This window comes from Temnothorax americanus, unplaced genomic scaffold (assembly GCF_048541705.1).
Source record: "Temnothorax americanus isolate GAGA-0224 unplaced genomic scaffold, ASM4854170v1 Scaffold39, whole genome shotgun sequence".
NCBI classification, from domain to species: Eukaryota; Metazoa; Arthropoda; class Insecta; order Hymenoptera; family Formicidae; genus Temnothorax; species Temnothorax americanus.
Genome location: NW_027509536.1, coordinates 697,891 through 721,671, shown reverse-complemented (window position 1 = coordinate 721,671; position 23,781 = coordinate 697,891). Strand labels below are relative to the sequence as shown.

Sequence of the window (23,781 nt, the reverse complement as noted above, 5' to 3'; positions counted from 1 at the left end):
GTGTGACTGGCTACTGAGTAGCGCGACGTAAATGAGTTACTTCGATATCATTACGAACGTCGGTGTAATACGTACGGACAATACGATGAGAATCGATTCGGTTCGATGAGCGCTCCCGCGCAATGAGGTAGCTTCACTCGATCTTGTGGTAAACCATCTCTTGCATAGGGAATTTGCCACCGTCTACCGCCCGAAACCAATCTCCGTCAACCGAACCGTTTCACCATTTTAATCCGCAACATCGCGGCGAACGAGACATTCGCGGAAACGAACTCTGGAATGGTCTTACCAGAATGTGTGGGTATCCTGAACGAAGAGAGGGTTCCCTTTTCCAAATACGCGTGATGCTCGCAAGCGTTGAGCAATATATCCGAGAAGTTCAACTTACAAAACGGGAAACCGGGGAAGGGTTCCAATATACAAGAAAATTATTTATTAAAGTAAAGGAGGGGTAAAGAACATATATTTTTTGGCAATCTCTCATGAATTACTCCATCTCCCTTTCTCTCTTGAGGATTAATATCAGAAAATTTGTTACTAAGGTAGTTCAGAGAAATCCAATTCGGGATTAGATTTCCGCGCAATATTGACGATTCAAAAGCTGCGAGAGAGGGGATCAAATCAAGTCTCCTGAAATTTATTAAGCGTATTCTGTCATTAATTACGGAAATCTTGCGAAACGACGTCGTATACAAAAGTAATGTATCGTTAATCTCGGTTAATATCATGCGCGGCCTTGTAACTTTATCGAGGAATTTTGGCAACGTTCCCGGCTTATGGGGCGAATTCACGAGCGTAGGGTAGGGAGAGAAAAGGGAGAGTAGTCGACGGTACCGAGACGACGGGACGCGCGTCCTTGATGCGCGTCACCATTAGTGCCGGGGTACCGGTTACCTCCGCTATATGTATTCGCCGGAACTCGATGCACGCGAAATCCGGATAAGCCGTACGATTTGCCGCGCGGCGGGCGAATCCGTGCGACGGCACGACCTAACGACGGAATGAATAACAGAGGAGCGCGAGCACGCGGCTCGTTTCTGATAGCGCTGTCGTATTTCGCGTAGAAGGCTCACGAGCCCCCGACGCTCTTCGTGACGTCGTCGCCTGCCCGGGGATAATCGATTGCCGGTGCATTCAGCAGCGCGACGATACCTCTGCGGGATGCATCGCGCACCGTTATTGTTGGAAACACCCAGGAGTCGCACGTGCGCATTTCAATGGTGCCGTCCGGAAGAGATAAATAGGTGGGTAGCGAGCTTTATTTTTGGCCCGCTGCATTCGCCCGCGCGAATGCCGCGATCGTTCACTCGTTTACTGCCGTGATCCCTATTTGAAGGCCGCGTTGAAAATAGCAAAAAGTGATATATCGCGCAAGAGGGAGTTAAACTGCATAATTGTGCACTAGAGCGGAAAAAGGGTTTGGGAATTATTCGGTTATATATATATATACGCGAGGTAAAATATTAAATATCAAATAAATGTTTGATTAAATGTGAACAACACGCGGTATGAGGTTTGTAAAAAAAAAAATGTAATGCAAAGCAAATTATTCTCATCAACCAACAATTAATTATTCTCTTGGGAAGTAACATTGAATCACAATATTTTAATTTTTCTGTGGTACAAAATTATGATTTTCGACGAAAAATATTTTAATTTTAGGATCCAAAAGTACTGTTTATTGTAAAATTTGCGACATTTGATTGAAGAATCTGTTATTATAAATTATATAAAATTGATTTGTTAACGATTTATTCTGCTATGTAAAAATATTCAGACGAAAAGAAGTTAATTTATCCTTTAAACGGATTTAATTGAAAGGGATGCGCCGAGCGATATATCACGGTAAATATTAGAATATCCGTTCGCATAGATCGATGATCGATGTTTCGCTCAGCGAAGTTGGTTGTGAAGCGTATTGAGCCGATTTATTATAGGAGCTAGATCGGATGAATATAAATGTTTCAAGATGCCACACAAGAAAGAAAGGAGCTATGAGATGGACATCGGGATGACATCCGGGAATTGTAGAAATTCACTGAAAAATATATGGCTGTAGCCCATTCCCCGCTAGAAAATCAATACCGCAATACCGATCTAGTAAATGACGCGGAGAAAATCTTAATGAGCTGTAACGTGTCGGTATTATAATACGTACACATCGGCGTGAGCTCGTTATTAATCATTGGAACTAATCCATCACACACAGCAATGTATAATATTACGCGTTTTAACTGATTAAGTCGTTAACGTTCATTGTCGTAAGTAAAGTTTGTTTGTGTATTTCTGATGGAAAATTTTCACACCAGCATAGATTCTGTACAAATTATACTTTCTGTTATTTTTATTCTCTGATAACCACCTGATTATCTTTCAAGCTCTTAGTGGATAGTTGCATTTTATCTTTCAATTTATTTCCAATTGGATTTTTCATAGTAATACTTTTATTTGAAATGTATTTTATTATATTATATACATATATATTGTGTGAGAAACAATTTATATACAAAGAAATTATTCATATCATAATGAAACAACACAAGTAGCATACAGAAAATTATGTATACGACTATACAAAATTAAAATCACAGAATTCAACCTGTTGTAAAACTCTACTAAAACACTACTAGAGCGTAGAAGAAATAAAATCAAGCAGAATCTTTATATTCCTTCTCTATAGACCATCTTATTTCGGGTCCAAGCGATTCGATTGCGATCTACTCAACCTCGTTTTACGATCTCTCGCTGTACGAATTCGATTCGCGTCCATAAAAAGTAATACTCACGCGCTGATCGTTGTGTTTATTCGTCCGGGAAATTCATATAGAAAATCTCTTTTAAATTTTTGTAATGTCCTCAATTCAGTCAAGAAAAGAAAATAACGTTTTGCAAAAAGATTGAGGGATCGATCGATTCGATTTTGTGAAAATGCGTCGATATGCGCATGCATTATCATCCCAGTTGGGCCTAATATAAAAATAACTCACGAAATCGTATCATCAATCGACTTCATTTTATCCTGCACTTTATCCTTGGTGTAGCCTCAACGTGTTATTGCGCAGATACACGGTAGGTTAAGCCACCATCGATTTCTGATACTATCCTGGCTCAGAAATAAGCCGGCTCCTCGACATCTCTACTCTTTTCGTTTCGCCATCACCGAAGCGTTTACGCGATTCGGACACTTTTCCATCGGTAAACAATATTTACCGGCGCATACGCGATACGATACGCAGCGTAGCGGATTATTCTTGGGATTGTGGAAATGTATGAGATACGTACATCTGGTGCACACAGAAGATTCCGTGGGAACTGTTAGACGAGATGTAGTATCGATTTTTTAAACAAAAGTAGATACATTACAAAAGAAATAGCGAGATATTTCTCGTAGAGGTTAATTGATATTAATCTACAAAAATTTTTAATGATGACTGAAGTATTCGATCGAATAGATATTTACATGCTAATATGTAAAGCACTAAATTTTTATGGACAGTTAAAATTGATACTGCAACCGAGGCAAATGCAATTCTTCGTGCAAAAGTAAATTGAAAATACAGAATAAAATTTTTTATACGAAATTTTCGACAGAATAGTTTGGAAATATAGAATAAAGCTTTTCACATGAGACTTTGTCTTCGACAGAATAGACTCGAAAATTAATAATATTTTTATACTTTTTTTAAACTCAGATATTTTTTGCTTATTTTTTTGAGGAATTATATCTCATCGTCGATATAATTCTATTGTATATTATTTCTCTTATATGTATTTTATGTTATAAGTTTATTTCCTGAGTATAATATATTTGAAGATAAAGTATAAAAGAACACTATTTTGCGATTAATATTTGAGATATTAAAATTAAAAAGTTAATCAGTATACATTACAAATCTAAAGTAATTAGCATAAGGTAATAAGGCTTCAATCAATAATCTTAAAATTTATTGAATAAATATTTTTACTTTCTGTGTGTCATATCAAATGCGCGATCGAATCTCAAATGTGGAAAAAGACAAGCGTTTTTTTATTATTTCTCTTCCACAACAGTTATACAGGAAAGATAATCGACTCGGCAACTATATACGCGTAACAACGTTTATTCAACGAATCATCGTCTGAATGACTGTAAAACGGCGGAAGTAGAAAAAGAGCGTCACGTGCGCGGCTGTATGACCGCATTGAAGTACAGTGAGTTGTATTAATTCGCTGGGTCTCTCTCTCATAGTAGCTTTTGACTTATCTACGCAAAAGAATGCAAGGTGAAATAAAAAGAGAGAACTAGTAACTTCTTATTCTTCTCGTTATTTTAATATTTCAATGAACCGCGCACATATTGATTAATAAAGACCCAATAAGACCAGCGGCCAATAAGTCAGGCTACTTTGAGCCATCGAATTAATGCGCTTTACTATACGTAACTACTACTCCGTTCCTCGGTGCTCCTATTCAGTACTCGCATCACGTAGACCCGAAACTGACGAAACGATTGAAACTAAAACGAAGATCGAATCTTGCAAGCTCGAAGAAATATCATGAACTGCACTTTTCGAACATCAATATGAAGTTAATATATTGTTATGACAGATGCATACAGATACATTATCTCGACAAAGTCACATGATTATATTTGACAATACTGATTTTTGAGAAGAAATATTTTAGAACGTGACTCCAAAACTATTTTTTATAAGTAATTAATTTTAACAATATTAATTTTACTGTTATATAAAAATTTATATATATGTGAGAAAATGATATAATTATTTGAGATTTTCTTTACTATAAAATAATATCTTTCAATATGTTGTAACTTAGAAGTAAACAATAATATTTTATCGAGATATGTGTAATTGAAATGTAAGTGATGTTCATTATATGAAGTTTAGTAAATTTTACCGCTTTTAATATGTTTACACTGTAAGAACGTGCATTAATTTACTGCATAGCGGTTTAATGCCCTCAGGCATTTTCGTAATTCGGAATGATTTTTCGCTCGAATACGCGTTTGCCATAACCGTGGACTAAAAAAGAGATCAAGCGATCGTCGACGACGCGCTGACTCACGGCTGCCGTTACGGTCCTCCACTTGCAGTTACGATAAGATTTCGTACGGTTGTCCTGTTGTTCTCGTAGAACTGCCGAGTCATTGAAGGCAAACGAGCTGCAGCATGCTGGGGATTTGCCTACAATGGCGATACTATCGCAAGCGAATTCAAAACTCGATGATTCAGTCATTTTCTGGCGCATTCCGGTGCACGTAGTCGTAAATCAAACGAGTATCGCGACAAGCTTTCTCGTTGCAAAAATTGCTGAAATAATGCTTTCGATATATGAAGCGACACGTATTGCGACGTGACGATTGGAGGTTCGACAGCGCGCATCCTACGAACTGACAATTATTGTTATTAATTGCAAATTGTTACATATTTTCCTCTGACACAGTTATCGAGGATAAAGCAATTTTTTATGAAAATTCTCTACATTTTTATTCACAACTTTAATATCACTTTCTTTTATAATATTCACGAATTATACGAACAGAATGTCAGAAAGAAAAAGTAATGTAACAGTTGAAAAACATGTAACAATAAAAGACAATGTATTTCAATTTTTAATTATTTGTTTACACATTTAAAAAATATGTATGTTAAAAAATGAATAAAGTGTGAAAAATGTACCTGCAGTATTTCATGTATTTTCTTAAAAATAGCATAAATTTTGTATTTGTTATGCATGTAATTTTACGTACATTTTTTTATGACGCGCAAATTACAGAAGTCACGTAATATACAATATATATATAAACGTGAACATAAAGATCTCAAAAGTTACGAGTATAATAGAGGCTTATCTACGTGAAATCAAGCAGTCAACTATTAAAGTCTCACAATATCACAATCGAGGAAGAAAGAGAGAGACACACACACAGAGAAAGAGAGAGAGAGAGAGAGAGAGAGAGAGAGAGAAGAGGGAGGAGAGAGTATCGACGAGCATCAGGGCGATTAAATGCGAGATAATGAAAGGGCGGCGGCGTTCTGACAGCCGGTGTGTGATGACTTCCGCCGAAGCGACCAATCGATTGAAGTTCTCGCGTCATGATTTCGTCGGGTACAACGATGGGGATGAGATTATAATTAGCGTCGGGTTTCCACGATAATTTCCTGATCTCTAACGCGGTCGTCCGAGCTGTAGATCAAGACGGACACCTCGTCGACTCGCGCCGTGCCGTTCGTCGCCGTTCGCTGCGACGAAATCGTAAACCCGCGCTCGTAAATTCACGCGGCGAAGCCGCCTGTTCGTGACGAATATGATTACGCGGTACCCGAGCGTTGACACCGAGCAAGCTCTCTTCGTGTTGCAGAGGACCAGCGCGATACAATCGTGATTTATAGGGTGTACGAGAGTGCGCGATGGTGAATACACGAGGCGCTCTTTTCATCCCCCCGGTAGCGGTGCGATATTTGTAGGTGTCTTAAAAAAGAGATGAACCTATTAAAAGAGGGATCAACTTGCTATTATCGTCTCCTCGCATGCGAGGAGATATCGATGCTAGATGTAGTAACGAAATAAGTTGACGCAATATCCACCGACTGTTAAAAATAAATATGAATCACATTAGCTCGCTGCTGTGCAGCCGTGTATAGTTTTAATTGATTTAATTTTCACGTCGGTTAATACTAATGATTAGTATCACGTAAAACGCGCGGAAAACTCGAGCTGCCGGAAATAAATGTGGTTTCGGACTCGTGAATAAGTCACGTTTCTCCGTAGCCACTTGCTCGACGGACCTTGAGAAACTCAATGGCGGGTATCATCGATCGTAAAGGCTTGATGGGCCATTATGGACGAATCAAAGTGTCGCAGTGTCGTAAACGCGCCACGTCGTTTCGCCAGTCAATTACCGGCATGCGCTCTTGTCATGCGAAAAGATTGCAATATATGCCCGTCACAGACGTCCCGTCCATTATTAATACTTTGGCGGCGCATAGCACTTCGACGTCTAGTCTGTCTGGTGTCACGGAGTTCAAAAGAAAGTAGAAATTTGTATATTATTTAAATCTTTTTCTCAGAGATAACGTTAAATTTAGCTTTTCTTATTCTGGAAATTGCAGAAATATGTTCAACCGCTTTATATATCTTACACAAAACTTTTTATCTAGAAAATTTAGTATCGTATATATCGATTAAATTATTACAAATTAATATTTATTTATTATAAAAAATGAATATGTACTGTAACTTTGATAATGGACGTAAATGTGCTTCTAGAACATTGCGATTTGTGCACAATACAAAAGAATATTGTCGGTACCTAAAAATAAACTTGTACAGAAATAAAATCTGTCGCATCTTAAGGCCGATATTACTTCCCTTAATGCATGCCATTTTATCGCTATGTTTGCATTCTATAACAAAACTTGGTCTTTCTTTCTCTTCTGTTCCGCAACTCGTGGACAATTCTTAACGCTTTTATTCCCACGCGCTTGAAGATGCGTTTCTTTAACTCTCCGCCCGCCTCGTCTCTTTGTATTCCTATCTATATCTCTTTGTACTCCCTTATCTCTCTGCTCTACTTCATATTTTCATTTCCCACTCGCGTTTCTCGCTCCTACATTACTACCGTGCATTCCTTGCTCACTCTATATTGACGCAAAGGCGTCGTAAAATTCAGTCGCTCGCCGGAATAATAAATCCTCCAAAGCGCGACCGCCGCGCGGGCCACATAAAAATTGCCAAGTTTCGACGATGATGCTACGGGGTTTTCAAAGTAAAGCTCGCCTCCCCAACGTACCGACGTTATCAACGGCCATCGTGGTCGGACCGCGAGCCATAGCGGCGAGCTTCGAAACACCGTGCATTCTCATGGAGCTCAATCCAGACCGCAGGGAGCTTCTATTTTCCGCACAAGACACAACACGGAGATGTTGTGTCGCGCCAAGCGAGGTGCCATCCAAACTTGCAGCGAAACCATTAGTTTCCCGACAAACTGGTTGCGGGGTCATTATCGTTACTTTCTTGGATTTCCCGCGTGTTCTCGCCTTTCGTGATACAATGCGCGAAAGGAATATGGCCTTTGTAAAGGAGACCGATAAAGCCTGCTTCGGACCATTTGTTACTCGTGACAGAATCTGAGAGGAAATTCTATAATTCTCTTTGTCATGATATTAAAAAAGAAAATTGTGAAATTGAGAATCTATTCGCGCGAAGCTAGATTATTTTAATTGCGTGTAAAACATTTTCTTACTAATTTATATTTTTTATGGAGATATATCTTTATACATATTTTCATATATCATATCATATCGAAAGCTCTGTAATTGCTACAGTATATTGCGCTAATTTCCGCAAAAAATTTAATTTACGTACAAACCATTTCCATTTTATTTGTGCATAATCGCGATTCTTTAACTGCTTGAAAAATCAAAACTTACCCGTAAATACTCACGTAAATAAATAACGGAGTTAAAAAATCGCGTATATCCGTTTATTATGCTCGAATTCAGCCGGCGCACGGTGCTGATCCCTATGCACGAAAATTCAATTCGAGCCGTAAATCCCATTATATCCTCTTCTGCGGATTACAGGCTTTAAAATGCCGCGGAGCGAGCTCGAATTTTCTCACCCGTCTACGAATCGGCGCGGCGCCGCGGCGGTGGTGTTCGTTGCGGAGGAAATAATTTTTCTTTAAGCTGGTGTATCCCGGAATGAGCACGGGAGACATTTCGCCGCCGGTATCCCATCAAACATCATCGTTTGTTTGCACGGGCCTTAAAACCCAGCCGAGAGCGACGGGTAAATTAATCGCTAACTGGTGCATTGTGCAGTGTGGAAATGACAGTTCGTGCGACACAAACGCCGTACAAACGCGAACGATGTGATAGAACTGATGTGATGTGATCGCCGCTAGGTTGGAACACGGTCCGTTCATACACGCGAATATGCGTAAATCGCTTTTCCGTTTGCGGAGAATTTCACAGAAGACAATTGCAAAGCTAACGCCTTGGTGACAGATTGCCCGATTTCGTTATTGCGCTCTAAATTCAATATTTACAAAACTGCATAATTATTGATCGTGCAACACACGCGATACATATTTTACGTAAAATAAATTTGTTCGTGTATTATTAGATTCAAGTAAACTCTTATCGGTTATTACGTGGCGTTAATTTGTACGTCATGAATAATTGGGATAATACTACAAAAATTTGTACAATCCGATATTTCTCTATAGATTATATTTCCGCGTAAAAAAAATTGGTAAATTAAAATTCATTCTATAAGAAAAAATAAGAGTAAGATTATAATTTTAAATACAGTAGGCAAGAGAATAAAATAAAGAAAATAGCAGGTAGAAAATTAAATGATATTGCCCGAGATATGGTTTTGATAACTAAGAGTAGAAGCGTCGTGCTTAGCGAACTCAAATTAACGTTTATTTTCTTTCTTTCTCTCTTCCTTTCTTTCTGCTTCTCTTTTTCTATCCTTGAATAAAAAATCAGTTGCTTTCCAAAAATATTCTACGGACTTAAGCTCAGTCATAACCGAGTGTGTCCGAGCGAATTTTTCCTTCAATTGAAGATGCTCGCAATCGCGCATTTATTTTTGCCATTTCATTGAATTAACGCTTCTCTTAATTCGAATTGCAAATATTCAGCAGTACGCCACGTCGAATTTGCCTCAATAATGAAAACTGGCTACTTTATGCGCGATATGCGTTTTCGCCTCGGGGCCATCAGGCGTAGCGAATCGATCGGGGTAAATTGGAAAATCGCGTTGAGTCCCGTGTAACGCACCCACGTATTCGACCGCGCACTAATCCACTCTCACCAGTCCTCCTGACAGTGTAAATATCTCGCGTGTGTCCCGGTTCGTTGAGTGGCTCATTCTCATCGAAGTTCGATTCAAACGGAATAATTCTCTTCCTCTGTTAGCCGCGGCTAGAGATGCGAATGTGTGTAAATAGTTATCGTTTTTTTTCGCGCGGAAATGTCCTACGAGATGGCTCTGTGACGCGTCCCCGGTGATAATCAAATAATCGCGGTCGCTTATCGGGTTCCGATGTTTCACCATCATCAAAATAGCGAATCGGTCGTTCAATGCAATTCTCATTGCACTCGTCAATTTTGTGACGATTCCCTCTTAAGCGACGCTTACTGTATTCTGAATACCTTTTTGTTATTGTTTACCATATTAAAAATTATATGTATAATAATGTAAAAAATATGAGAATTAAAAAATATGCAAAAAATATTTCAGAATATAAAAAACATGACATAAACTTAACAATCTATTAAAAATAGAACGTTGTTTCAGAAAGAGAAAAAATAAATATTAATTGAAGTTCATAAAGCATGAAGTTTTTTCTTTCAGTTAGCAAAATATGTATATCCCCGGTAATTTTTTGTCTCCTGTTTCTTTTATTTTATTTTGCAACTGTAGTCAAAATTATAATTTGGTCTTCATATTTATTTTAAAGTAAAATTTTTTAATTTATCAGTTTTCCTACGTGAGAATGTAATTCCAAATGGAACAAAATCGCATATCGGCTGGACGGAAACGATGCTGACACTTTTGCCTTTCGCGACTAACGTAAGATAGTTTAGCAAACTGCCGTCGGCCTGAAAATGGAAGCTTGGATAGATGGGAGAATAGTTGCCGTTCCTTACTTTGAAGAATCGTTAACCCTTCGGAGTTACTTTGTTGACGCCGCTCGGGGCGTCCTGCCGGAGCGTCGGGGACGTTGAAAAACACAAGAATTTACGAAGAATGCTTTCAGCAAACTTTAAGTAGCCTTAGTAAAAACAAGGGAGAATGCGAATTCCGAAGAAAAGAGGTTGACGTATCTGGCAGATAAAATGTTTTTCTTAATTAGTAGTAAGACATCGTAAGAAACTTAATTCTAATATGTCCACGGATGATATTTATTAGCCGAAAAAAAGTTTTAGATAAATGTATTTGTTTATATCGTTTCAATATCTCTGATGTAAAACTAATCTCTAAATATTATTTTAATCAATTATTATAAAAAGATAATGGTACTGCGAGTTCATTGTTTCTTTATTAAGCTCAGTTTTAATTAGAATTGCTTTAAATTTTTTAAAAAGAGAACTGCTATTCTATACTCTTTTCCAGAGAATCTATTGAAGTGAATCAATAGCAATCTCGATTAATAAATATTACTTTGAAATACATTTTTGCTTTCAAGTTTATTTGATAGAAATACGTGGCAAGCTCTTGTTACCGGCCTAATAAACGGACATCACAATCGAAACCCTCAGTTTTTGTTGCGAGTGGCATTACACCTATTCAACCCTTTTGACAGCGAGCCCCCCAGCTCGAGTTTCAGCATCGAAAGCACGGGCATTGTCCGTCGTATGGCCAATTCAGCCCTTGGCAGGCCGTTTCACCGCGTCGCAGCTCGCGTTGGAGAAATTTTGCCGAGTGCGGAGTGTTGCGAACCACGCTCTCTCGCGACGTGTCACGCGTAAACGAGAGCGCATATACACGCAGACGCTCTGCACAAAGGTTGCATGCTGTGTTTTGCATCTCTCTCCCTCTCCCTCCCTCCCTCTTTCTCTTTCTCCTTCTCTTTTTCTCTCTTTCTCTGCCTCTCTCGTGTGCGGTGAACGATCGCGATGGACGGTATCGCGCACCAACCAGCAAGAAGTTGGTTCTCGTGTTCGTCGGGTGTTACGTGCCCGCGACGCATATCAACCGTAACTTTCTACCGCTTTTTGCGGTCCCCGCCGTCGGCATTCACGGTGAAAACTGCTGATTTCCAGCGGCGGGCGCTCTCACGGGACACATATTGTATACCCTGCAAAACGAGCGTCGACTCTCGCCGAATCAAGACGAAATTTCGTGCGTCTGTGTACGTATCGGCTGTATAACAACGTGTGCGCTTCACGCCTATGCTTCACAGGAAGTGTTTGCCTCGCGTGCCGATGATCGATCAGTGCATGTGAAGGGGATGTCCTATAGTCATTGACAAGTGCCATCTTAATCATGAATCCTTTGTAAGATATAGAATGGAAAATTGTATCGCGTGAGAGATGTTGAAAGCACCGATCATGATTGACATACAATCGAAAGTTTACGTAAAATGCTTGTAGCAAATTCGATTACCTGCGCTATTCTAAATTCCTATTAAAAGCAGCTATATGTGCACGAAATTATCTAACAAGTGCAAAAAAAAGTAACATAATTAGCTTGATTGATAAAATACGCATTATTTTGCTAAATAATATCATATGATAGTTTTAAAAAGGAGAAAACAGGGAAAAATTTATAAAAAAGATGGAAAAAGAGAATAGCTAAATATATTTAAATTTTTACAAACGACATTAATATCACAAAATTACAATAATATTTTAATATTTTACACGTTTACACATAAATAGAAAAATGAGGATCGAAAAATAGAATATATCTACGAAGGAGAAGGAGGGGATCATACAAGTTTTGATATAATATTATAGAGCTAGAAATATTCCTGCAGTGATATATACTTCCAGCTGACAAAAACGGTGTCAGCTGGCATATATGCGACGGAAGTAAATCGTCGAAACTAAATAAGACACGAACATCAAAGCGAATAACGAATACTAGAAAAACTTGATTTTGCGACATTTCGGTGTATCTCGTAAATATTGCAGACATCTTAGGTGAGAGGCATTACCGATGTGAAAGAAGCACAGAAGCATCATACGTGATATGTGAAATGTATGATTTCCCATATAGGATTTTACAATCGGCCCAATACTGGGCCAGTATAACTAATACTGTTATAATAGTATTAGTATTAATACTAGTAAACTAATACTAAATAATTAGTATTAGTTATACTGGCCCAGTATTGGGCCGATTGTAAAATCCTATATGGGTTTTAGCGTAAATTTTCAGGAATTTCGAGGAATGTACGTGCATTAAAAAATTTAAGACGTTCAACAAAATATGTAAGAAATCTTCATTTGTCACGCATAATCACGTCCGCGCGCCTAGAACGATAATCACCTCGAGGAAATTAATGAGATACTTTTCGTATCATAATGTCATGGTATATCATGTCTTTGATACATTAACTTTCGATGAATGATCAATATTTCATTTGAAAGAAGCTTAAGGAATAAAGCTTCTTTGCGCGAAATGGGAAAAAGCTTCTTAGGAACGCCCAGCATGTCATCTTCTCCGATAAATACTTTCGACAAGTTACGTGTGGTTAAGTACACGTTTTCACATTCTAGTGCGACGTTTACCGAAGAATGATCTTCCGAGAGTTTTTAACGAGACATTTGCGCCGTCCGATGTAGCTTGTATGTGCTTCTTCCGTCGTAAACTCACTCTTTCGTGATGTTTACCAGGAAAGAAAACTTACTCTCACCGTACTCACCGTTGCTTTCAATGCGAGAACGGCACGTGATGTGTATTAAATATCGAGTTTATTAATAAGAACGTTGATTGCGAGCAACGTTATCGTGGACCGAACCGCTAATTAATTTAGTAAGGAAGGGAGGCTCGCGAAAAATTTTAGCCAGAAAATAGCTATGGATTACCACCGACGCGAAAGAAAGTTGATCTTACATTATTAACGAGTTTTTTTTTTAACTCATGTGCCTCTCCTCAGTCTCAGCCTTATAAAAAACGCGCCGAAGTTCCCGCCTCTTGAACGAGCAACTGTATAATTTTCAAAGTTTACTATACCTAGTCAGTAGTACATCTAAACGTAATATTCGTCGGGGTACGTAATCGCGTAGATGATTAAACTGATTTATTTTCCTTCCATTAAAATTTAATTTCAGATTGAAATGAAACGTGAGTTAATCTCTTCAATGTTTTTATTAGTTCATGCTCCATAATGTACCCTGCGGTTTATTCTTGAACAGTTTTTGTACGAATAGCAGGTGATTAATACAAATTACTTTATTAAAATTAAAATTTAATTTACGTCAAAGCGACCCGATACATATATGTAATTATTATTTATTACACAGATTATACACTTTAGATATTGTGTGTTTTAGCTTTCCCAAAACGGTCAGTATCTTGCGGTATCGGTTTTGGAACGTAATAAAAAATTTCCTGTGATAAATTAATAATACAAACAGATAATTAACTTTGTATAATATAATAAGTAGAGAAAATTGATGAAGGTATAAATTAATCATGTGTATGAAATTTAGAATATTACTTTTAAAGAGTGGAATTGATTAGTTTGGCCGTTGTGAACCAAACTTTGGCTTTTTAGCCTTTGATATATTGATCGCGCCACTGGTATCACGGTGGTAGAAGTCTCGGGGAGAAAAAATAGAAAGAGAATAACATTAATACACCGATACTATCGAAGTATCGTAAGCCCCACGTTATGTGGGGCAAGCAACCGCCACAGGCGGCTTCGGCGATCCTGAAAGCCTGCTGTGTCGCGTCGGCGCCACATCGTCCTGTCGAAAGCCGGATCCCCGGCTTAAAGCGCGCAGCCTCGCGATTCCGATAAAGTTTTCGTTACGAGATACATCGCCCGGGCACGCGTATACGTTATTCGAGAGCCCGTAGTCGATTTTTCGCCGCGCGGAGAACGGCTCTTCCGGCGTCGCGGGGCGCGCCGGAGGCGGCGCGCGAGCGAGAGAGGAGAACGAGAGGAGAACGCGGCGCGGTGCAACGCGATGCAATAGTGGCTTATACAAGTACACTCATGAATAATGCAGCAGCGCGAACAAAAGTGCGCGGTGTGCGCTCTCTCTCTCTCTCTCTCTCTCTCTCTCTCTCTCTCTCTCTCTCTCTCTTTCTCTCTCTCTTTCTTTCTCTTTCTCTCTCTCTTTCTCTTTTTCTCTCTCTTTCTCTACCGCGCCTCGCCATATAATATACTTGTGTATTTTACAAACACCGCTTGACATTGGCCGCGTTTTCATGGCGACGCCGCCGCATCCAGCCGCGTGTACGTACGCGATTTAAATAACGCTTATCATTTTCATTTTGCGGCCACGGAAAGCCTCGTCCATAAATTAGCATAGGCGATCCCTTGCGTTCATTTTGCGCTCCGGGCACCGGCAGCTTGCGCGCTATCGTATTGACATTTATTTCCGGTTGAAGGTGCGAGGGCAATTTCCCGCGTTACAGTGCGGTATGTATATGGGTTAAATGTAAATAAAACGCTGACACTTCGGCGAGGACTTGGTGAAAAAGCGCGCGATGAGGTTGACATCTGCCTGTCAAAGAGCCATGTCTTTTTTAATTACGCCTAGAAAGATCTTTAAAACTTTATAAAATATAGGACGGTTGATTTAGATTACACATTATTTTTAATTAGATGCATAATAATCACGATTCTCATGTATGGCAAATGCTCGCCATTCCATTCATTATTTACGTAAATGGTCGATAAATTATCGTCACCGATTAATTGTTCGACACTGCCCGTGATGCAAACGGTTATTTGACCTGGTTCATCGTCGCGAAATAACGTTTTACATTTTTCTTCTTTTTCCACGCCATTTTTCCGCTTTCCTTCTTGTCGGCGAGTTTAGCTTCCAAGTGCTCGCAACGTTTCGTGCTTCTAAAAGCTTAAGAAACTTCTTAACGTCTGCAAATGCGCCGTTTCGCCGCCCCGTTTATACTTATAAAAAGAAGAAGAATTATGACCCGCCGCGTTTGCAGCGGGAAAGAGGAAGTACGATTACGCACTACTGTTGTTTACCTTTTAAAACCACACATGATGAGAATAGCCGGTATACCAGTCCGTTTATATAGAGATTAGTTTCATCAGTTCCAGCTTTATATTTGGGTATTACGAAATTTAGAGAATAATTTTTTACGAATTTTAATTCAGAAGTCAAAGAGTTATTTTTGAAAAAGCTTATCTCTTTCTAGATAATATTTTTAGAAAAAATGCAATGTGAAACTTTTCCACATAGCGCTTTCACACCGTGCTTCCATCAGGGGCCAGGGGCGAAAAATTCGAAATCGAGCAATGTCCACGCTCGCGATGCCGATCGAAACGCTCGACGTCGACGGTAATAACCGCGTTTTGCTTCCGCGATGTTATACGTCCGCCACGCCGATCCGTCGAATACGTCGAAGTAAATCGGCTTTCACCTCTCGCGTAATTCCCTTTGAATTGCGCGCATTACGAGCGTGCGCGTGAATAATCGTGTAACGCGATTCCGCCGCTTTCCAGCGATTAACGGCGATCGTTTAGGTCTGACGGATCGTTTAATCCAAAGTCAAACATCTGTCGACGCGCGCGACTGCGTCGCTTTACGTTTCAACTGAACGGCGGCCAATCATGGTGACAACGAGGCGCTCGTGGCGGCACTTCGACGTTGTCCGCGATGCCTGAGATACCGACTGATATGTCCTCAGTAACCGATTTGAATTGACACAGGAGGAATTAAATTGTCGGGCGATCTGTTAGTCACAAGGGATTACATTATTCCGTTTAATTCAACGTTAAGATAACTGGACGCGACGTTATTCCGCGTCGTATTCGTTCCAAACAATGAGACTTGCATTCCTTGCGGAAATCTGGACACGTTCCGTTTAATTTCTACATACGATAAATTGTCACGATGAGAAGCCAAACTTGATTCTCTCACTACGAATAAAATTGTCACGTTTGCAAAAAAAATTATTCCAGACGAAACGATGATAGTTATAAAGAGACTTAAACAGTGATATTAAACATTACTGCAGATAGCGCGTAAATTTCGAATTTTGTATTTCTCACTTTGCGCATATGTTCTCGCAAATTGTGTCAAATATGGAGTTAATCTGAAAATGTTTATATAATCTAAAATGACGAAATATCTTATTATTATATTTTATAGAATTGGAATTCATGCACATAAATACAATTTTAGATGTGATATACTGCAATAAAACCGCTAACAATAGGAAAGCAAAACTCTAACAGTACAGTCATCCGATTCAACTGCCTGCAGGCAGCACATCGTCGGTCTGATAGATAAACCATAAACCTGTTCTGAACATATATCAATCTCTTCGTAGCACGGAGATTCTATTTTCTCGAAAGGCTCAGCGTATCTCATCGTTGTAGAATATGTTATTTCTCTGTCACGATAAGAAGAGAATATTCCCCTGTGAGAATCTCGGCTCGACGTGTGCGTATCTGTGAGAACGTAATATCTGGTGGCAACTCAATAAAATCTTTAATTCACGAAAAATTTTGCAAGTGGCTTATTTAGTTTAAAAATAAAAAGAGAAAGGAATTTATTGCTTGATAATTGGTGCTTCTAAAACCAATGTTTGTTAAATAATTCTAACTTTAATAATCATGATAAAATCGGAAAGGAAAAATCAATTATTGCACTAAATAATTATCTTATTCTTTAGTTGATGTTGTTAATAACTAATAATTTGTAGATAAGAACGGATTCTTCTCTGATTATATTTTATAACTGTAAAAACGATATTAATTTTCCATAACCGCCGATACCAGATAATTATGCATCAATTACGTTTCTTTTCCAGCATATATGCGCAATAACGAGCTATTGAGCAAAGAGTGAGGGTGCGTGCATCAAAAGAATAAGCTGTCTTCTGCAGATAAACCTTTATACATATAATCAATACACCCTCTGTTTACCCTGTTTGCTTCGCTAAAACGCTTTATTGAGGAAAGCAAAATCTTATTCAATTATCTCACGGTGAATGCGGATAAGTCTTGCGTCGTTCTTGTTATAGCGAGATATCCGAATACATGCCGAGTTCGATAAAGATTTTTATGTCAGCTGTCAATGCTTTTCTGTTATAGTTTTCTGTTATACTATACACAAAGCAATGTGTATAGTTCTTCCTCTTTCTTAATCTTAAAGAAATGTGAAACAATTTTACGAATTAATAAATTAGATATCCAAATATCCAATAAAAATAATAAGGTATAAGCGTGCTCACAATTGACATGAAGAAATTGATGAGCATGGCATTACTCGCAGGCTAGCCGCGACGCTATCTTTTCTTATCCACGTTAATTAGCATATTCTGATGCATTCATCAACCGCACAGCTGCACCCTTACATTTGCATACATTCACCGACAGTATATCAAAGTCCTTGTATTTGAGGTCTCCCGGAGCGGTGAGCTTTATTGGTATAATAAAAATAAAATGAAAGAGAGAGAGAGAGAGAGAGAGAGAGAGAGAGAGAGAGAGAGAGAAAATGTGTGTGTGTGTGTGTGCGCGCGCGCGCGCGCGTGTGTGTGTGTGTGTGTGTGCGTGTGTGTGTAGTCGGAGCGAACACAAATAAATGATGGGACACGAGGTAGCGATGGCTGACCTGTTAATCACAGGCTATCGATCGGTCTAATTAATGCACCTCGTTATATCAGTCGGTGTAGAGAATGTCCGCTCTTGTTTGCGACCATCGAGAGTACGTCGTACGAGGATTTCTTTGCATCCGCAAACGTACTGATCCCGTCAAGCGACGCCAAGTGACCCGGAAATCATGGAGTATTGATTGCGCCCTGTTCATTGAGGCAATTAATATGGGCTATATTTGCAGTTCGTACAAAAAAAGCTGTACAATCAGAAGAAAAGAATTCAATATTATAATCTTTAAAATTAGAAATATATTTTTAAACACCTTGGAAAATTAAAGACGTTCAATTTAGGCAAACGTAAACTTAAAAGATTGTGTTATAAGATCACTTTCTAGTAAAAGTAACTTCAAAAAGTTAATAAAATTTTTGTAAAAAATTTTAAAGAATAAAATAAAACGTTTAGCTATCTATGAAATATATATTAATTGCTTTCCACACTTATAATAAGTTACTTAAAATCTTCATTGTTATATACATATATATATTGTAAATTTTGAGAGTTGCACATGGTGGCGTCTCCAATTTTATCTGTTTAACCTCAGCGAACATCAATTTATCGCGTCTCCCTTTGATCATTCTTCACGACTGCACTGTTTGCTAGATAAAAACGCCGCACGAGACGATAACCCCCTTAATACAAGCTGTTCTCGTATCGCGCGCGCGATAAAGGCACACGTTCTTGTCTACGGGAGAACGGGAGCGAAGGAGCTCTTTCTACCGGGCGCGCGCGGGCCGGAGCTTTTCCACGCCTGTAAATCTGCCTCGCTCATATAAAGAGCCCATCGTGCCGAGCGAGCGAGTATCTTCCCAGACGCCGCGCGCCGCTATTGCGACTTGTCGATAAGAAGAAATATTCTCTCGCACGAGAGCCGTGCGCGCGGCTCGTGCACGAACAAGTGAGAAGAATGGCGCTCTCCCTCAGCCCTCTCTGGCGCGGGGGGCGGTCGTGAAATCCGGGATGCCGGCACGGCGCCACGCGCGGCTATGTGTATGAGGAAGATGATACGTGGAAACCACCACGTACCGAGCGTATCCTGCCCGGATCTTCTCTACCTCCGGCTGCCGTTATATATTCCAATTCGATAGACACGTTTTTCCAATGTCTGATAGGAAAATGGCTGGCTCTATCGGTTCCACACCCGCGTGGATTACCCGCTTGCGGAATAACGACGATGGGGGAAGAGAGCGACGGAGTGGATAGAGCTGAAAACTCGATTTTTCCGTGGAAACCTTTAGAAATTCTTTAAGCACTTCGGCGAAGCATCTCACACACAGTCAATCGATTAATTTCACCGACATACGTGCAGGGGCGAAGTGAACGAAATACAGTAACTGGATGAAGCTCTTTCTTTCCGTCGACATGTGTCGCGATGTGCGTTAATGGTGGCAATGGTGCATTGATAAAGCGATACACATATTCATCCTCTCGCGATCAAAACACCACAGAGGATTTGCGCAAATTAATCCGTTATTATATGATACTGTTATATGAAGCTTCTTTTTGACGTTGCTGGTGAATTGTAAGGTGTACAAAGAGAAATTTGAAGTCAAGTTTATTCTTTGATGAATAATTATTAAAATTTGCTCCCCTCTTTTCTCTAGCAGTAATAGATTTGTCTATACTGCGCTCTACATATAGAGAATTTCATTAAATATACCGGTCCGGCGGTATAATAAATAGAATGTCAAACAATGTAGAGCGGCGTTTAATTTTTATTTTTTAATTATACGATAGATTATTATTACGGAAAAAGCATCTTCAACGACGTTTTTTGTACATACACGCGCATTTGTTCCTAAGCTGCGGTTTCCACGTTGTCAAGATCCCCGATGCACGAGTGCTCTTCGTTAAATTAATTAGCGTTAAAGCGAGCCTGACATGCTCGCGAGGTTGGATAACTGCGATGCGTACTACTTTCAAGGGGTTAGCTCTCTTTAATGGTTTACCATAATATATCTAATCTCGCACCGCATAAACGCGCACACATACGGCCTTAACGATAGCAGGGTAAAAAGCCGGCATATTAAATGTTACACTTTACATGCACGGTACATTAAGGAATTAAATGGCTGCCTGTGTAGTTTGTATAAAACGTCCGATTATATCATTATAAAAGCGGACCGCAACGCACGATTTTATCAATAAACAAATAAATGACATATTAACTTCATCTGCATAATCAACAGGACACGCAATGACAAATATATTATTTTGTTGTTTGGCTATAATTATAATTGCTGCATCTAATGTATAAGTAATCTTTAAAATTTTGTAAATTTTTGAACTAAAAGAGTAAATTTATAATTAAATTGGTAATTTTATTACGTGTAATTTTATTGATATCTTACATACACGACGTTAAAATTAGTAAAACCCCAGATTGTACAACAACAGGTATTGTGAATTAAAAAATTAATTAGTAAATGCATTTTTAAATCATAGATTTTAAATAAAAAATTAAATGCCGCATATAAATATGAAGCATTTTTTAATCACTTATAATATTAATTTACTTTTAAATGTGTAATCATAAATAATTTTATTAAAATAGAAATTATAATAAAGAAAGCGAAGTTACGAAAATAAATTGAATAATGCAGGAAAATAATTAAAATCTGTAATTAGGTAATAACGTGTACATAAAGCTTATGCACATACATCGTCCAAAATGCTTAACGTTGTTAACCTTTGTAAACTTTAAAATTTAGCAAACAAAGAAGATTAAAGAATGATTTAAAAACTGATGTTTTAATTTTTTTACACTCGTCGCATACAGAGTGTTGAAATTCAAATTATCTCTGCATATCTTACAAATGTGTTATAATGACATTAAATTTATTATGACGCAACAAATTATATCGATGAATAATTAAATCTAATTAATTAAATTATTTTTTTACATTATTATACAGAAAAAACAGAATCATGATGTACATGTACGTGGAAGGATGTACATGTATATGGAAGAAGACAGTATTTACTCTTGATTTTTTAATTTCTTTACTATTAATTTTCCTCCTTCGTTTCTCCGAGTCTACAATTCCGTAATAAAAAGCGAGAAGAATAAGTAAAAGTACGAGATACTTTATCTTGCGTTCGTAGTCGAAAGGAACGGAGATATTCGCAGCACTTGCAATAGCGAATTTTCCAACTAAGGTATTTTACGGGGTTAAATTTGCACTCGACATTTTTTATCGCGAGGTTTTACAAAGAATTACGTAAAATCAATTGTACCGCTTATTTAACTATGAGATACTTCGTGTTCGTCATGCATTACGTCCTTTAGAAAAGCCCTTTTAAAAGTCTTTAAAGGAAGCCCGTAACGTTTATCTTCCAGTCACTGCTTCAATTCATTACCTCTCGCGAACGGTACTTGAAAAATTCCAGTAACATCTAATTTCATTCTTGAACCATTCTCAACCATTATGAATTAGTTTCGTCACAAAAGCTTTATAAAATTCCTGTCTCACGTTTCCATACTTATTTAAGATTTTTTTTTCTTTTTTTTTTTAGAAGCTTTAACCATTACTCGCGTAATAAAGGTTTCTGCAAATAGACAAGTCTTTTTCAAAATTTAAATAAGTATTTCTTTGTTATACAATCTGTAATAAATTATATGAAAATTAATTCTGCATATCGCGATGATCGTAAACGATATTTTTTATTGCTTTTACTTGAACTAAATTTTTTTATCTCTGCTAAAAACTGTTTATTATAAAATCTGAATATTTCTCAAACATTCTGTTAATGAAACGAAAGAAAGAAACACAGGTACAATTTATTTAGTAAGATAAAATTGCTGTTCCACTTTCAGGCGGAGTTTAACAATAGCAGATTTTAAGCGAGACAGTGTTGTCTCTTTCTTTCATTCATTTTTGTAATAAAAAATTGAAACGATAGAAAACTCGCTCGGGCCAAATTGACCTTGCGCGAGTACTTATAAGAGTTAAAAGCTTTTCGATACGTAATAACAACGTTACGCGGACACGGGAAAGGCAGGGTTACATTCGTCATGTCGGCCAATATTCAACTATCCGTCGCGCTGTTCTCGTGCTGTATCCCGTTTTCGCGCGCGTATTCGCGCGCTTTGTACAAAATATACCGGCGCGTTGTAGTTACACAGTTGTTCCGTTCTCCCCGATGAATTTCAATGAAAACCCACGGGGCGAACGTCGGCCCCTATACGCGTCGTTCCAAACGCCGCAGTCGCGCTAAACCGCAGCAGTCGGCCATCGGCATGTCGTTTGCGGCCGCTGTTAATTCGTCACTCGTTTCTGATGACCGCAAACAAGTTCGGCCTCTCGATTTTCCCGCCATTGAATCGCGCCTCGCAATTAGGTGGTGGGCACACGAGCCCCACTAACGACGGAAGCGACCATGACTATTCGACTTCCGCTCGCGCGTGCATTTAATCTTGGAAGATCCCACAACTCGCATAGTTCTCAATTAGAGGGCATTCACGAAGGAGACTATATAGCAATTCGATCGGGCGATCGAGCGATGGGTGAACGAGCATGACTCTGCTGTTCGGAATGCGGTATGTGACGTAATCGGCTGCATTGGCAATTTCTTGCAATTTCAAGAAAGAAGAGAAACGCTCTGTCCTATTGGCGAAAATGTTAATGCTTAGCTTGTCGTTAATATCACACATGTATTTTTTAGAAAAAAAGAAGAAAAAAGATAAAAGAATATCAGATCCAGTACAGAAAAAAAATTATTTCAAGTTTTAGTATGTCTAATACAATTTGATATCTTTGTAATTTGCGAGAAAATTAGTGTAATTTATTTGATGATATTGATAATTGTAATTTTATGTTGAAATTAAATTATAAAGTGTTATAAATAATGGTTTGTGATTTTTGTTGAGTTTTAAAATTATCTCTAATAATAAAAATTCTTATTCTCAAATCAAATAAAAATAAATAAAATGTTTACTATAATCTGTGTGAAATTAACAACTAATCAAGTTATCCTGAAAGTGAAGAAATAAAGAAATAAAGCGTTGTCAGTACATCGATTTATCGCGCCCAGACAAGTAACGAAATATTCGTAGCGACTGAAACAAACTGTATCCATTGTCCACCTCCAGCCAGGCACGTTTGTTTTCCATATTTCATAGTTACGAGAATATCAGTATTCGGCTACATTCGCTTGTTCCGCGAATCTGTTGCCGGATGCTCGACCTGGTATTCAATGTAAATGCACGACTTTTATTTGTCTTTACTGAATGTTGAATTGTTGGCAAGATAAAATGGCAAAGCAAATTACCATGTGTCATTTTTTGAGGGCAAATATTGATTTTTATACGGTAGAAAAATGTCTACCTGACTTTTTCGTGTCCTTTATTTTCTTACAAAATCGAAGTTGTTCAATCATTCCGCACTACCTGATTACATTCAGTTTTATTGATTATACGCGCCATAAAAAGAAAAATATCGTTATATTGC

The 23,781-nt window shown here is 38.4% G+C and overlaps 1 protein-coding gene across 1 annotated transcript in view; it reads left to right on the top strand.

The window, feature by feature from the left end:
• The window catches only part of LOC143902209 (uncharacterized), a 451,988-nt gene that overhangs the window by 382,464 nt on the left and 45,743 nt on the right, over positions 1–23,781 (top strand). Inside the window, exon 1 of the transcript XR_013258297.1 lies at positions 554–1,244. The gene's annotated coding sequence lies outside the window, so the exon portion shown is untranslated. Of the gene's footprint in view, positions 1,245–23,781 lie in introns of the transcript that reaches the window.